The sequence below is a fragment of the Mastomys coucha genome, unplaced genomic scaffold (genome assembly GCF_008632895.1).
Source record: "Mastomys coucha isolate ucsf_1 unplaced genomic scaffold, UCSF_Mcou_1 pScaffold3, whole genome shotgun sequence".
Classification (NCBI taxonomy): domain Eukaryota; kingdom Metazoa; phylum Chordata; class Mammalia; order Rodentia; family Muridae; genus Mastomys; species Mastomys coucha.
In genome coordinates this window covers 10,999,567-11,013,413 of record NW_022196909.1, presented here as the reverse complement: position 1 = coordinate 11,013,413, position 13,847 = coordinate 10,999,567, and the positions used below count along the sequence as shown (strand labels likewise).

General features: G+C 43.0%; 1 long non-coding RNA gene across 3 annotated transcripts in view; it reads left to right on the top strand.

Moving 5' to 3' along the window:
- LOC116074868 overlaps nucleotides 1-6,061 on the top strand; it is a 16,009-nt gene extending 9,948 nt beyond the window's left edge. For 2 of the 3 annotated variants that reach the window (XR_004112320.1, XR_004112319.1), the window contains exons 3-4: nucleotides 2,927-3,107; nucleotides 5,449-6,061. This is a non-coding gene — a long non-coding RNA (uncharacterized LOC116074868). Of the gene's footprint in view, nucleotides 1-632; nucleotides 738-2,926; nucleotides 3,108-5,448 lie in introns of all 3 variants that reach the window. The other variant, XR_004112318.1, reaches the window with a different exon arrangement.
- Nucleotides 6,062-13,847: the final 7,786 nt, after the last annotated feature.

The window sequence follows — 13,847 nt, the reverse complement described above, 5'->3', positions numbered from 1 at the left end:
CCCACCTGGCCAGAATCCCGTGTCCCGCGGAACAGGGACCCCGCGAGAAATCCCGGTCCGTGGCAGCTCTTAGTGTCTACACTATATCTCCAGCCCCTCCAGTCAGAGGATGTGTGTCCTCTTCACCTGAATTGTACACATTATCAGCATAAAACTTCCTCATAATGTTCCCGAATTATCCTTCCCACATCTTTTAGAATTCATGATGATGCTGTTCTTATAACTGATCTCAGCCACTTGTGTGTGTGTGTGTGTGTGTGTGTGTATGTGTGTGTGTGTGTGTATGTGTGTGTGTGTGTGTACCCTCCCCCCCAGTCTTGCCAGAGTTTAGCAATTTTATTGATCTTCAGAAAAAACCAACTCCTGGCCTCATCGACTTTTTCTATTGTTTTTCTGTTGCTGGTTTCGTAGATTTCCACTTTAATTCCTTCCTCCCCTCTGCCTACTTTTATTTGCTCTCCTTTTTTTCTTCCCTGGCTTCTCAAAAGTGGTAGCTTGAAGGTATTGATTTGAGAGCGCTGTCTTCCTCTGCTGTGTTTATTGCTGCATGCTTCCCTAAGCTGAGTAGCAGCAGCCCATGAATTCTGATATGCTATCAAAGACTGTCAAACTCTCTTCTTTTCCTCCAACAGCCTATATTTTTGGAACAGTCTTAGATTGAAAGAAAATTCGAGTAGCACAGAGTCCCCATAACCGGGCACCATTTTTCTAGCTGTTGACATCTTACACCGCCACAGGTTAGTACGACTAGCTCACTGATAATCTTAATGAGTTATGTCCGACGGGAGCCCACTTTCATTCAGACTGTCTTGCTTTGCTCCACTGTCCTCTTGCTGGTGTGAGATGACACTCACTTGGGTGACACTTTAGGATGACCCTCTTCACTCAGAGGCCATGTTTCTGCAGGTTTGTCTTAGCTGGGCTGGGTTCTCAGATGGGCCTCGATTGGTGTTTGTCTTAGTATTCTACTGCTGTGGAGAGACACCATGACCACAGCAACTCTTAAAAAAAAAAAGAAAAGAAAAGAAAAGAAACATTTAATAGGGGCTGGCTTACAGTTTCAGAAGTTTAGTTCACCATTATCATAGAACAGTGGTTCTCAACCTGTGGAGGGTGAGCTCTCTCTACAGGGGTTGCCTAAGGCCATTGGAAAACACAGTATTTAAATGACAACTCATAACAGGAGTGAAATCACAGTTATGAAGAAGTGACATAAACAATTTTATGGTTGGGGGTTGGCACAACATGAAGAAGAACTATCTTAAAGGGTCACGTGCAGCATAAGGACGTCTGAGAACCTCTGTCAGAGGGAAACATGGCAGCACACAGGCAGACGTGCTGGAGAGGGGCTGAAAGTTCTACATCCAGATCTGCAAGCAGCAGGAAGAGAGAGCCACTGGGCCCGCCCGCCTTGGCCTTGGCTTGTTTATTTCTTTGTTTGGTTTGGCTTTTTTTTTTTTTTTTTTTTTTTTTTTTTTTTTTTTTTTTTTTTTTTTGAGGTTTCTCTGTGTAGCCTTGGCCGTCCTGGAACTAGCTCTGTAGACCAGGCTGGCCTCGAACTCAGAGATCCACCTGCCTGTGCCTCCTGAGTGCTGGGGTTAAAGATCTGCGTTGCTACCACCCAGCCTCGCTTCTGCTTCTGAAACCTCAAAGCCCACCCCTCAGTGACTCACTTCCTCTAACAAGGCCACACCTACTAATCCTTCTCAAGTAGTGCCACTCCCTGATAACTAAGCACTCAAATGTAGGAGTCTATGGGGGCCGCGTTTAGTCAAACCACCATAGTGGTCTTGAATTTTTGCATTTGGCTGTGTATTTCAGAGCATGCCTTGTCCTTGATGTCTGGATTGTTGAGGGGAAAGGTCACAGACACAAATGCGTCATTGGCATATTGAATTGTGCCTCCATAGTTATGTTGCAGCTCTTGCCCCTCTAAGGCCTTAGAAGGAAACAGGGTCTTTATTTTTGGAGACAGGCTGCCATGTATCTATCATAGGTTGGTCTCAAATTCACTATGTGGCTGAAGATGAACTTGTTATTTATAGTCTTTGCTTATTTATTTATTTATCTGGGGTGTGCATGTGCATGTGTGTGTGCATGTGCGTGTGTGTGTGTGTGTGTGTGTGTGTGTGTGTATGTGTGTGTGTGTGTGTTTTGTTTGCATGTATGTCCTCTGCAAGACTGGCAAGTGCTTTTAACCTCTGAGCCCTCTCTGAAGACAATGTGGAACTTCAGTTCTCCACATCTCCTCCTTCTGAGTGACTGTGGATCCTCTCAATGGCTGGCTATAAAAACCACCCGACCCCGTGTGTGCCATATTGACTTGTGCATTTGTTATGGGTGGTGATAAAGCTTGCTCTTTCTTACTATCCAGTGAACATCTACAGCCATACTTGAAGGCAGAGAGTTGAAAAGTGGACCTCCTGGATCACGGGATGCCATCATTTTAAATCCAATATACAGTGCCAAAGAACTCCTTTTGGACTGTGAATTGCCCCCTCCTGCTAACAACTAGGGGAGACATCACACAGGAGCAATATTATGTATTATATTTCCATGAGTCCATTTGCTTTGAAAAGTAAGGAAAAGCCGGGTGGTGCATGCCTTTAATCCCAGCACTTGGGAGGCAGAGGCAGGCGGATTTCTGAGTTTGGGGAGTGAGTTCCAAGACAGCCAGGGCTATACAGAGAAACCCTATCTCGAAAAACAAAACAAAGCAAAACAAAAAAAAAAACCACAAAAAAAACAAAACAAAACAAAAAAAAAAACAAAAGAAAGACAGAAAGAAAAGACAAGAAAAGTAAGGAAAAAGGGGAGCTCACTTTTTAAAAAAAATCTCCCTTTATCTCATTTTTTGTTAAACTTCCTTTTTGGTTTCTCCTTTGACCTAAAGTTTATTTAGACGTGTTTTTATTTTATTTTCCAGATATTTGGAGCTTTTCTATGTATCTTCTTTTTGCATGTGTACGCATGTGCATCTGTGTGCATTTGCCTGTGCGCACAGGTGCTGAAGATGATGTCGGAGTCTTGCTCGGAGTCACTCTCTGACATCGTCCTGCCTTGCTCTGGGATCACTCGCCCCTATGACCTGAACTTGAGGACTACAGGTGAGCTGCCATAGCCCCCAGCATTTGCCTGGTATCTTGCTCCTGAGCTTTATTTCTTACACTTGCACAGCAAGCGGCTCCCAGGCTGAGCTGTCTCCCCAGCCCCCTGCATACCTTTTATCATTGACTTCTAGTAAAGTTATGTTCTGTGTGGCTTGAGGCGTGCTGCATCAGCCACCTCCTGTTTAACGCCCCAGGATGCTGTTCATCTCAGTAGATAGTTCTGTGCACTGGAAGATACCTGCCATTCTGCTGCTAATGTCTCCTCTGTACTTGTTTTCTTGCCTGTTGTCCTAGCTGTTGTTAAGAGAGGTGGTTTGTCCACCCTCCCTGTACCTGTTGATTTTCCTATTTTTCCTTCCAGTTCGTCCACATGTGTTCCGATATTCTTGAGCTGTTCAGGGTACAATGTTAGTATTACTTTCCTCATTCATTGACAACCCCGTATCGTTTTTTTGTTTTTTGTTTTTTTAAGAGTCTTATGTGTTCTAGGCTAGCTTTGAACTTACATAGGGAACTTCTGATTGCTCTGTCTCCTGCTCCCCAGTGCTGCAACTATAGGCACGCACCCCATGCCCAGTATGCAGTGATGGGGATAGAACCCAGGGCCTCATGCCTGTTATTGAGCACTATGCCGACTGAGCCATATTCCAGCTATGTCACTGGTCCCAAACGTGGAGATATTTCATCTCAGATTTTATCATTTTCAGTCTAGATCCTCAAGGTGGCTTCTTTAGATGTTCCGAGTCTTTGGGTGGGTGTGGTGGTGCGCACCTGCAAACTCAGTGCTCAAGAGGCAGAGACAGGCAGATCTCTGTCTTTGAGACCAGTCTGGTTTACAGAGTGAGTTCCAGGCTAATGATGGCTACATAGTGGGTAAAGGGGCTTGCCACCAAGTCTTACAATCAGAGTTCAATCCCCAGGAACAACATCCTTGAAGGAGAGAACCGACTCCTGCAAGTTTTCCTTTGACCTCCACATGCATGCCATGCTAACAAAAAATGTGAATAGTAAAATAATATGATAGCCTGATTCAAAAATCAAAGCAAACAAGTAAACAAAGATCTTCGTCTTAAGCCTTAAAAAGGAATATAGGTATAATCATGCTTCTGGTGTCTCTGCTGGCTGTCAGCTCTGCATCTGTTTCTGCTGGTTGACTTCCCTCCACAATAAGGATTCTGGCTGAGTGTTAGACACTGTGAATCTTACATTATTGAACCCTGGGTTTCTCTACATTCCTATAAATATTTGTTGTCCCTACCCCCAATGTTGCAAATCAATCGCTTGGGAAGAGTTGATTCCTTTGAACCTTTTTTATTTTTTCCAAAAAAAAAAAAAAAAAAAAAAAAAAAAAAAAAAAAATGGAGAAACTAAGAAAAACTAAAACAAACAAAGAGCCAAACTAAAAAAAAGGAAACAATGGCAAAAACTCCACACTGGACACATCAGAAAGTAGCAATACGGTAAATTTAAACCTGCAGTATGAGGGCTAGGGAGATGCCTTGGTGGGGAAAGCGCTGGCCGCTCAAGCATGAGGACGTGAGTTCAGATCCCCAGAGCTTATGTACAGCTAGATGATACCACGGGCCCGCAGTGCAGCATCCTACTGAGAGGTGGGAGGCAGAGGCAGGAGAATCCCAGGAAGCTCCTGAACCAGTGAGCCTGGCATGTTCAGCTGCCATAAGACCCCTCAAACAAGGCGTAAGCCAAGGCCCAACCCTAAGGTTGTCCTCTGAACTCTTGTACCTTGGCATGTACGCTCCTATTCTCTCTCCCTCCCCTCCATATCTATTTACCTATCTATCTATCTATCTATCTATCTATCTATCTATCTATCTATCTATCTCTATATCATCTATCTCTATACTATCTATATATCTGTCAGCTCTATCTCTATATCAATCTATACCTTATTTATATCTATGTATCTATGTAACTATGTATGTATGTATGTATGCATCTATCTATCTATCTATCTATCTATCTATCTATCTATCTATCGGTAGATGTAGCAATGGCTACATAGTGATGGCCTGATTCAAAAACCAAAGCAAGCAAGCAAACAAAAATCCATAGTGTCTACCATTTAACTGGAATCCATATTGTGGAGGGAAGTCAACCAGCAGAAACAGATTCAGAGCTGGCAGGGACATCAAAAGCACATTACACCTGTCCCTCTTTTACCTATAGATAGGTAGAGATAGAGATGAAATACAAAATCAACCAGTTTAATGGTTGGTTACATAAATTAATAATTACATAAAGTTAAAAACAATCGGACTATTCCAACTATGAGGTAAAAACATTGGGAAGTAAAGTCCCGGCTCTGTGTTGCCCATAGGACCCTGTTTCACCCTTGTTGACCACAAGAACCTGAAGCCGCAGCAAAGTTGGCAAAAGAGAAACAGTGTCTGCCAAGAAGACTCAGCTGTCAACGGCTAGGCTCACCCAAACATCAAGAGATGGACAAATATTTACAGTGTGAACCCTAACCCAAAGAACGGTGGTGTGGTCATGCTGCACAGAGTCAACTTCAGAACCAAGACTGTGACCAGGGCTGGAGCGAGAGACGCTTCACGCTGATAAATAGGCCACTTAATCAAGAAGCTGTCACAGCCCTAAATATGTATGCACCGAGCATTAGCACTTCCAAGTAGAGTAGAATAGCTAAAGATAGAGGCAAGAAGCAAGCAGACAAATCTACGGTGATTGTTGGAAATCACAGCATTTCTCTCGGCAATTGTCAGGACACAGAAAATCAGCGAGAAGAGGGAAGAGTCTCACAATAGACCCCATCAACTTGACCTAATTGACATTTATGGGGCTTGACATCCAACAGCCGTGGAGCTCACGTGCTCTTTAAGGCAGACCATCAAACAAAACCAGGGAGACGAAAGTCACAGAAAGTATGCTCTGTGAACATGACATAATAAAGTGGAAATCAATAACAGAAAGATTGCTGCAAAATCCCCCAAGTGATTGGTAATTAAATGCTCTACTCCTGAATAAATGATGGGCAAGAATGGAAAGCCATGGGGGAAAGCAGATCTCTGCACTGAGAGAGCGTGTGAGACGGACTGTCGAGATGAGAGCACCGGGTGGGTACTGAAGGAACGGCTCGGTGCTTCAGAGGCACTCGCAGCTCTTCCATAGGACCCAGGTTCAATTCCCAGCACACACATGGCAACTCACACACGTGGTACACAGAAATACCTGCTGGCAAAACTCTGCGGGCAAAACTCTCATGCACATAAAAAGAAAGATAGAAGGGGGCTCTGCAGCTGGGCTGAGGGGGAAACGGGTAACCCTAAAAAATGACTTAGAGAGATACTTCAGGTTAGTGGTGTAAATTTTACCCCCAGGAAATTAGAGACATTAAATCAACGGTAAACAGGAGGAAAAGTAAGAGTTAAAAGGGTAATGTTTTAATATGGAAAGGTGATAGAGAAAATGAGGAAGAGGGGAGGGAAGAGGAGAGGGGAGGGGAGGAGAGAGAAGGATAGGGGAAGGGAGGAAAAATAGAAGAGGAGAGGGAGGGGAGGAGAAGAGAAGAAAGGGGAGGAGAGGAAAAATAGAGAAGAGGGGAGGGGCGAAGAGGAAAAAGAGGAGAGGGAGGAGAGGAGAAAGGAAGAGAAGGGGGGAGAAAAGACAAGAGGAGAGGGCAAAATCTGTTTGTTTGAAAGTGTCAAAAATTAAAACCTACCACAAATACTGATGAGGAAAAGATCAGAGAGGGAAACTACAGAGATTATTAAGTCAGGGCTGAAAGAGAAGCTCAGAAGTCTGCTCCAGAGAAGCTTTGGTGAGTAAACTCGACATCTCAGATGAAAATAGGAAAAACGATGGCAAGGAACATATACATACCCAGCTCACTCCTCCTTTGCTTCAGAAGGAATAAAATTCAGAAGAACCGTCTATTCTCTGTTAGGATAAAATTAATACATTCCCACATAACATCAAATTCATCACCTTAAAACGCACATGTCAAGGGTGTTAAGCACACCCAAGACCATGCCACCATGAATTCCACCCAATCTCAACATTTGTTACCATAAAAAGAAAACCAGATTCATGAGCTCTCCTCTCCAATCCCCTCCTTTCTTCATCCCCCCCCCCCAGCCTACTGTGTCCCACAGACATGCTCAGCAATCTATATGGATGGAATTCCACAATGAATGGCAATTTTGACTCTTTGTCTTCTTTCATTTAGAATAGTTTTTGTTCAAGATTCAACTATATAAACTCTACTCCTGGTGATGTACAAATAATGTTCCATCACACAGACATGTCACATCCATTCACTTACTACTTAAGAAATGTTTGTCTTTTTTCTACATTTTGATTATTGTGAACAGTGCTACTACCAACATTCCTTAAGAAGTATAAGCCAGGGCTGGAGAGATGGCTCAGCCGTTAAAGACTAGGCTCACAACCAAAAATATAAGAAGTATAAGCCTATGTTTTATTTCTCTTGCTTTTGTACCTAAGAGTAGAATTTCTGTGATTTACAGAATTCTTTCTCTTAGCCCAGGTTTCTCCCCCTTTGTTCATTTATTTATTTATTTATTTTTAATATGGGTACACTGTAGCTGTTTTCAGACACACCAGAAGAGGGCATCAGATCCCATTACAGATGGCCATGAACCACCATGTGGTTGTTGGGATTTGAACTCAGGACCTCTGGAAGAGCAGTTAGTGCTCTTAACAGCTGAGCCATCTCTCTAATCTCATTTCCCTTTCTTTATAGTGTCTTTTGATACACAACTTTATCACTTTAATGAGATCCGAGTAATCTGTTCTTTTATCTGGTTTTGTCCTTTAAAGTCATAACTAAGGGATTGCTTAATCCAAGGTTAAGAATCATGATTCTTCACAAGGAGTTTTATAGTTTTCCCCATGCATTAGGATTTTAGATGAGTTCAACATATCTATGACTGGAGTTTGAAGGATGGCCCCTTCTTCATCTTTGGCATGTGACTGTTTAGCTGTCCTGGTACCTCTTATCACCATTGAATAGTACTTGTGTCTTTGTTGAAGATTTCCTGCTCACAAGCACATGAATTTATCTTTGGATCCTCAATTATTTTCCATTAATCTGCATGTGAACCTCTCTGTCATGGAACCATGCTGTCTCAATTATAGTATATGTAATGTTTGGCCCAGGGAGTGGTACTATTAGGAGGTGTAGCCTTGTTGGAGTAGGTGTGTCACTGTGGGTGTGGGATTTAAGACCCTCATCCTAGCTGCTCAGAAGCCAGTCTTCTCCTAGCAGCCTTCAGATGAAGATGTAGAACTCTCAGCTCCTCCTATGCCATGCTTGCCTCGATGATGCCATGTTCTTACTTTGATGATAATGGACTGAACCTCTTAACCTGTAAGCCAGCCCCAATTAAATATTATCATTATAAGAGTTATCTTGATCATGGTATCTGTTCACAGCAGTAAAACCCTAAGTAAGACAGAAGTTGGTACCAGGAGTGGGGAATTGCTGTGATAGGTCTGACTGTGCTTTTGTTTGGAAGAATGTGGATTTTGGGACTTTGGATTTGGAAAGCAGTGGGATCCTTTAAGTGGGGCTTAATAGGCTATCTTAGTAGGAATATGGAAGACTTTATTGCTGAGAGTGATTTGAGTGGTTTAGACCTGGCCCAAGAGGTGTCAGTGGAGAAGAATGTCAGTATGTAGCCTAGAAATGGTTCTTATGGTATTTTGGTAAAGAATGTGGCTGCTTTTTGACATTCTCCAAAGAGTCTGCCTGAGCTTAAGGTGAAAAGACTTAGATGAATTGCTTTGAAAAAGGAAGTCTCAAAACAGCTTGATATAAATTCTGTTGTGTGTTACTGAAGTTCATTCTTATGAAGAGCGTTTTAATGAAAAGAAGCAAGCTGAGAAAGGAAAATTACAAAATATATACTTCAAGTATTAACAGGGCACCAGGAAGTAGAATGGAGCTGAATCCTTATGTTGTAGGAGATAACAGATTAAGGGAGTGGGTCTTTGGGGCAAGATCCCACCCAGCTAAATTTAGGTCCAGGTATTGTGGTACACACCTTTAATCCCAGGAGACAGAGCCACGTAGATCTCTGAGTTCAAGGTCAATCTTCAGAGCAAGTTTCAAAGCAGCCAAGCTTAGGCAGTGACAGAATTGGAAAACAGAAAGCTGACAATAGAATTAGGGGGCCAAGTTCTAGCTCCAGCAAACAGCAGAACCCAGCAGCTTTAGCCATGTACCTCTGGTTTTAGAGCCAAGAATAGAAGGGACTACTGGGACAATTGATGCTGCTTAGCTGAAGCTAAGAAATTGTTGGTGATTAAGAAGAGACCAGCGTCACTGAGATGAAATCTTCTGGGCAGTGTTTTCTGAGAGCACAAAGAAGTTGTGTTCCAGAGATAGTCAAAGTATATTTCCTGCTATAACTAGACCCAGTAATGTATAAGAATCACCTAGGTGGTACTCTTTTTGAAAGCATGAAGGGGTCATGGAGAGCAGCTGACTCTTGGAACTGTGAAAGGCCATGGAAGGCCACTGGTGGAGATGCTGCCTCAGATTCAGTTGGTGGTCCAGGACTGAAGGGCTCATGCAAAAGAGTTGAGGCTTGGCACCATGAAGAGAGCCTATGAGAGGCTACTGGTGAAGCCTACTCGCAGTTGAAGACCCCAATGTATTGGATATGCCAGTACAATGGGATGATCACCAAGATCAGCTGCAGCAGTGAAGTAAAGTCAACCAGAGCCTAGAGTGCTACAGAGGGCAGAGCTGGAGAAGTGACCTAAGCCCTTTGGAGGAGCCCAGAAGATGTGTGGATCCCAGACATTGAAACAAGAAGCTGTAACATTGAAGTTGCCTTGGAGACCCCAAGATGTTTGAGATGCTGGAGCCATGGGCTAGCTGCAGAGGAATGTGGCTAGCAGGAGTGGAAACAGCCCAGGAGAAAGAAGCGTGTCACAGTCAACAAAGATGAAAAGGGAGCTGGAGATCTGAAGATCATTTTGACATCAGACACGGAGATGCAGAGTTTGGAGACTGCCCAGCTGGTTTCCTGTCTTGCTTTGGGGATTACAGTTAAGTGATTGGATGAATCTCAGAAGAGACTTTGAACTTTGGACTTTAACATTATTGAGGCTGATATAGACTATGGGGACTTTGGAAGTTGGACTAAATGTACATTTTTATTATGCTATGGCTAGATATGGTCCCCACAGACTCGTGTGTTTGAACAAGCCTATGGGGGCTGGGGAGTGGAACGTGGTGGTTTGTATATGCTTGGCCCAGGGAATGGCACTATTAGAAGGTGTGGCCTTGTTGGAGTAGGTGTGTCACTGTGGGCGTGGGCTTTAACACCCTTGTCCTAACTCCCTGGAAGCCAGTGTTTTCCTAGAAGCCTTCAAATGAAGGTGTAGAACTCTCAGCTCCTTCCCCTGCACCATGCCCGCCTGGATGCTGCCATGTTCCCACCTTGATGATGGTGGGCTGAACCTCTGAACCTGTAAGCCAGCGTCAATGAAATGTTGTCCTTAGAAGAGTTGCTGTGGTCATGGTGTCTGTTCACAGCAGTAAAACCCAAACTAAGACAGTATGCTTAATTGTGTGCTATCGTAACCTTTGAAATCAGAACCTAAAGTGTGTTTCTCTCTTCTTTGTCCAGCCGCATCTGCTTTGCTTTGCCTATTTTGAGTCTTCTGCATTTCCAAGTGACTTTTAGAAGAAAGTGTGCACTCAGGGAAGCTCTGCACTTTCAACAACATTGAGCATTGCAATCCATGAACATGGGTTATCTTTCCATTTATCAAGCTCTTCAGGGTCTTAGAACAGTATTCTATCATGTGTGTATGCATGTGCGCATGCATGTACACGCATGCGTGTGCGCGCGTGCACACACACACACAAACACACGCATGCCCGTGTGTGCACAAATGTTTCACTTCTTCGAAGTTATTTCTAAGAACTGTATTCTTTTTTATACTATTATCCACAGAACCATTTATTTCATTTTTTGGTAACTTTTTAACTAGCAGAAAGAAACACCATCAATTTGCGTATGTAGGTCTCAGATTGTATATCTTTCCTAACATTATTTATTAGCTTTAATTGTGTGTTATTTGTTTTCTTAATATATCATTTTACATATATCACTTTAAGTATTATAAAAACAGAAATGGATTTGCATCTTACTTTCTAATATGGCTGCTTTTCAATTGTTTTTTTCTCACCTCATTCCTCTGCCTAGAATCCAGCACATACTGCAAAGAAGTTAAGGCAAACATGTTTGTTTTCTTTCTCACTTTAAAGCCCATATTCAGGTTTTCTTTCCTTTTAAATTACGCCTTTATAAATACATTGTGCGTGTGTGTGTGTGTGTGTGTGTGTGTGTGTGTGCGCGCGCGTGCACATGCATGCCACAGTGTTCATGTGGAGGATGGGAAATAACTTTTGGAAGTCAGTGCTCTCCTTCCACTGTAGGGTCTCAGTGATCAAAGGCAGGTTTGGTGGCCAGCACCTTTACCTGCTGAGAAGTCTCACCCATGCCACTTCAGATTCAGATGGCTTCAGTAGGTAACTATATAGAGCATCTAAGGTCAGGACCAAATCTACAGAAACCCCTCAGCCACAGAGGAGGAGAGAAAATTCCTTAATTCCTTTCATGGGGCAAACAGTACCCCAATGCCCAAACCAAGGCCATGAGAGGCAGGGAAAGCTCCAGTCTGTACCCATGTCCAGGAAGAGCATGGTACTCAGCAAGATGTAGCAAGCCAAACACAGGAATACATGAGCAGATTAACTTATGACTAAGTGAAGTTTCCTTTAAGAATGCACAATTGTGCTGGGTGGTGGTGGTGCACACCTTTAGTCCCAGCATTTGGGAAGCAGAGGCAGGTGGATTTCTGAGTTTGAGGCCAGTCTGGTCTACAGAGTGAGTTCCAGAACAGCAAGGGCTACACAGAGAAACCCTGTCTTGTAAAACAAAAACAAAAACAAAAACAAAACAAAAAACAAAAGAACAGCAACAACAACAAAGAATGCACAATTGTTTGACATTCAAAATTCAATATATCTTATTATTTTAATAAGCAAAACAGAAAAAAAAGACATTAAAAAGGCATTAGAGGGGCTGAAGAGAGAACTCAGTAGTTAGGAGGGCTTACTGCATAATCTCAAGGACCCGAGATCTCAGCACCCACGTAATAAGACAAGTGCGGTCTTGCTTGTGCCTATAACTTCTTCACTGTTGTACTGGGATAGAAGAGACAGGAAGATGGAGGGGTGCAGGGGAGACTGGCTATCAGTCTAGCTGAAATATGACCCCATGAATTCCAGGTTCAGGGAGAGAACCTGCCTCAGAGGGTAAGACAGAGAATGATACAGGAGAATGCCTTTCTCTGACCTCCACAGGTGAACTCACCTGCACACAGTGCACTTGCACACACACACGGGGGGGGGGGGCATTAGACAAAATTGCCCATTCCTTCATGATTTAAAGCAAAATCCCCCAAATCAAGCACATCATAAACTAAGCCTAGAAGGGAGTATCCGGAACCCCAGCGAGCACATCGCTGAGCTCAGAGGGAATGCCACAACTTGGTAGAAAACCCTGATTCCACCTGAGGTTGAAAATCAGGTAACGATTCCTTCTAAGCAGTTCAAGAGAGGCTCCAGTCGGTGCCAGCAGACAAGAAAAAATAAGATAAGATAAAAGCCTCATAGACTGGAAAGATATCAAAGGAGCTCTCTCTCTCTCTCTCTCTCTCTCTCTCTCTCTCTCTCTCTCTCTCCTTCCCTCCCTTCCTGTTGTAAATTTATCATCTTCCTATAAAGAAAATCCAAATGGATCAACAGAAAAAACCACTAGGATTGATTAGTGAGGTTGGCATGGTAACAAGATTCCAGGCTAATATGAAAAAAAAAAAATCAATCGTATTTCTAAGCCCTGGAAATGAATAAATAGAAATGCAAATTTAGGAATATCATTTATAATGGCAGGAAATTCAGGAAATAGTTTGGAATAGAGGTAATAAAGATGTGTGTATTTCCTGTAGACTTAAAGTATAAATTATTAGTCACAGCAATTAAAAACTGATCTAAGTAAACAGAGAGTCATGCCAAATCCATGAATCAGAAAATATAACAGTGTGCAGACTCAAAGCCTTTGCCACCGAAGCTCAGCATGGCGTAAAAAACAACACACTTGCTCAAAACTAAACAAGGAAGCAATAGACCAATTTTGAGAAAAAGAAAAATATCCCAGATCTTCTCATACCAAATTCAAGGCTTCCTAATAATATATGTGAAGGACGATGTGATGTTAGCACAATGTTAGTAGATATTTAATCTAATTGAACAGATAAGCTCATAGAACACAAGGCAGGTGACTGACCTAACAGGAGTCAACGGTGACAAGAGATCTAAGGTCGTCGAGAGAGATAATCTTCATAGAAGACGCGAGGAGCCAGGTGTTCAAGGGAAAAAAGGAAAGAGACTCCAAGCCTTGCTTCATACCACACACTCGAGTATGTATGCATGCATGTGTGCGCGCGCGCGTACACACACACACACACACACATGAGGCATCACAGGCCAATCCTAAGCCTTATCTCACCACATACACACACACACACACACACACACACACACACACACACAAGGCATCACTGGCCAATCCTAAGCTTACCTCAACACACTCACATACACACACACACTCTCACACAACACACTCACACTAACACAAAGGCATAATAGGTCAG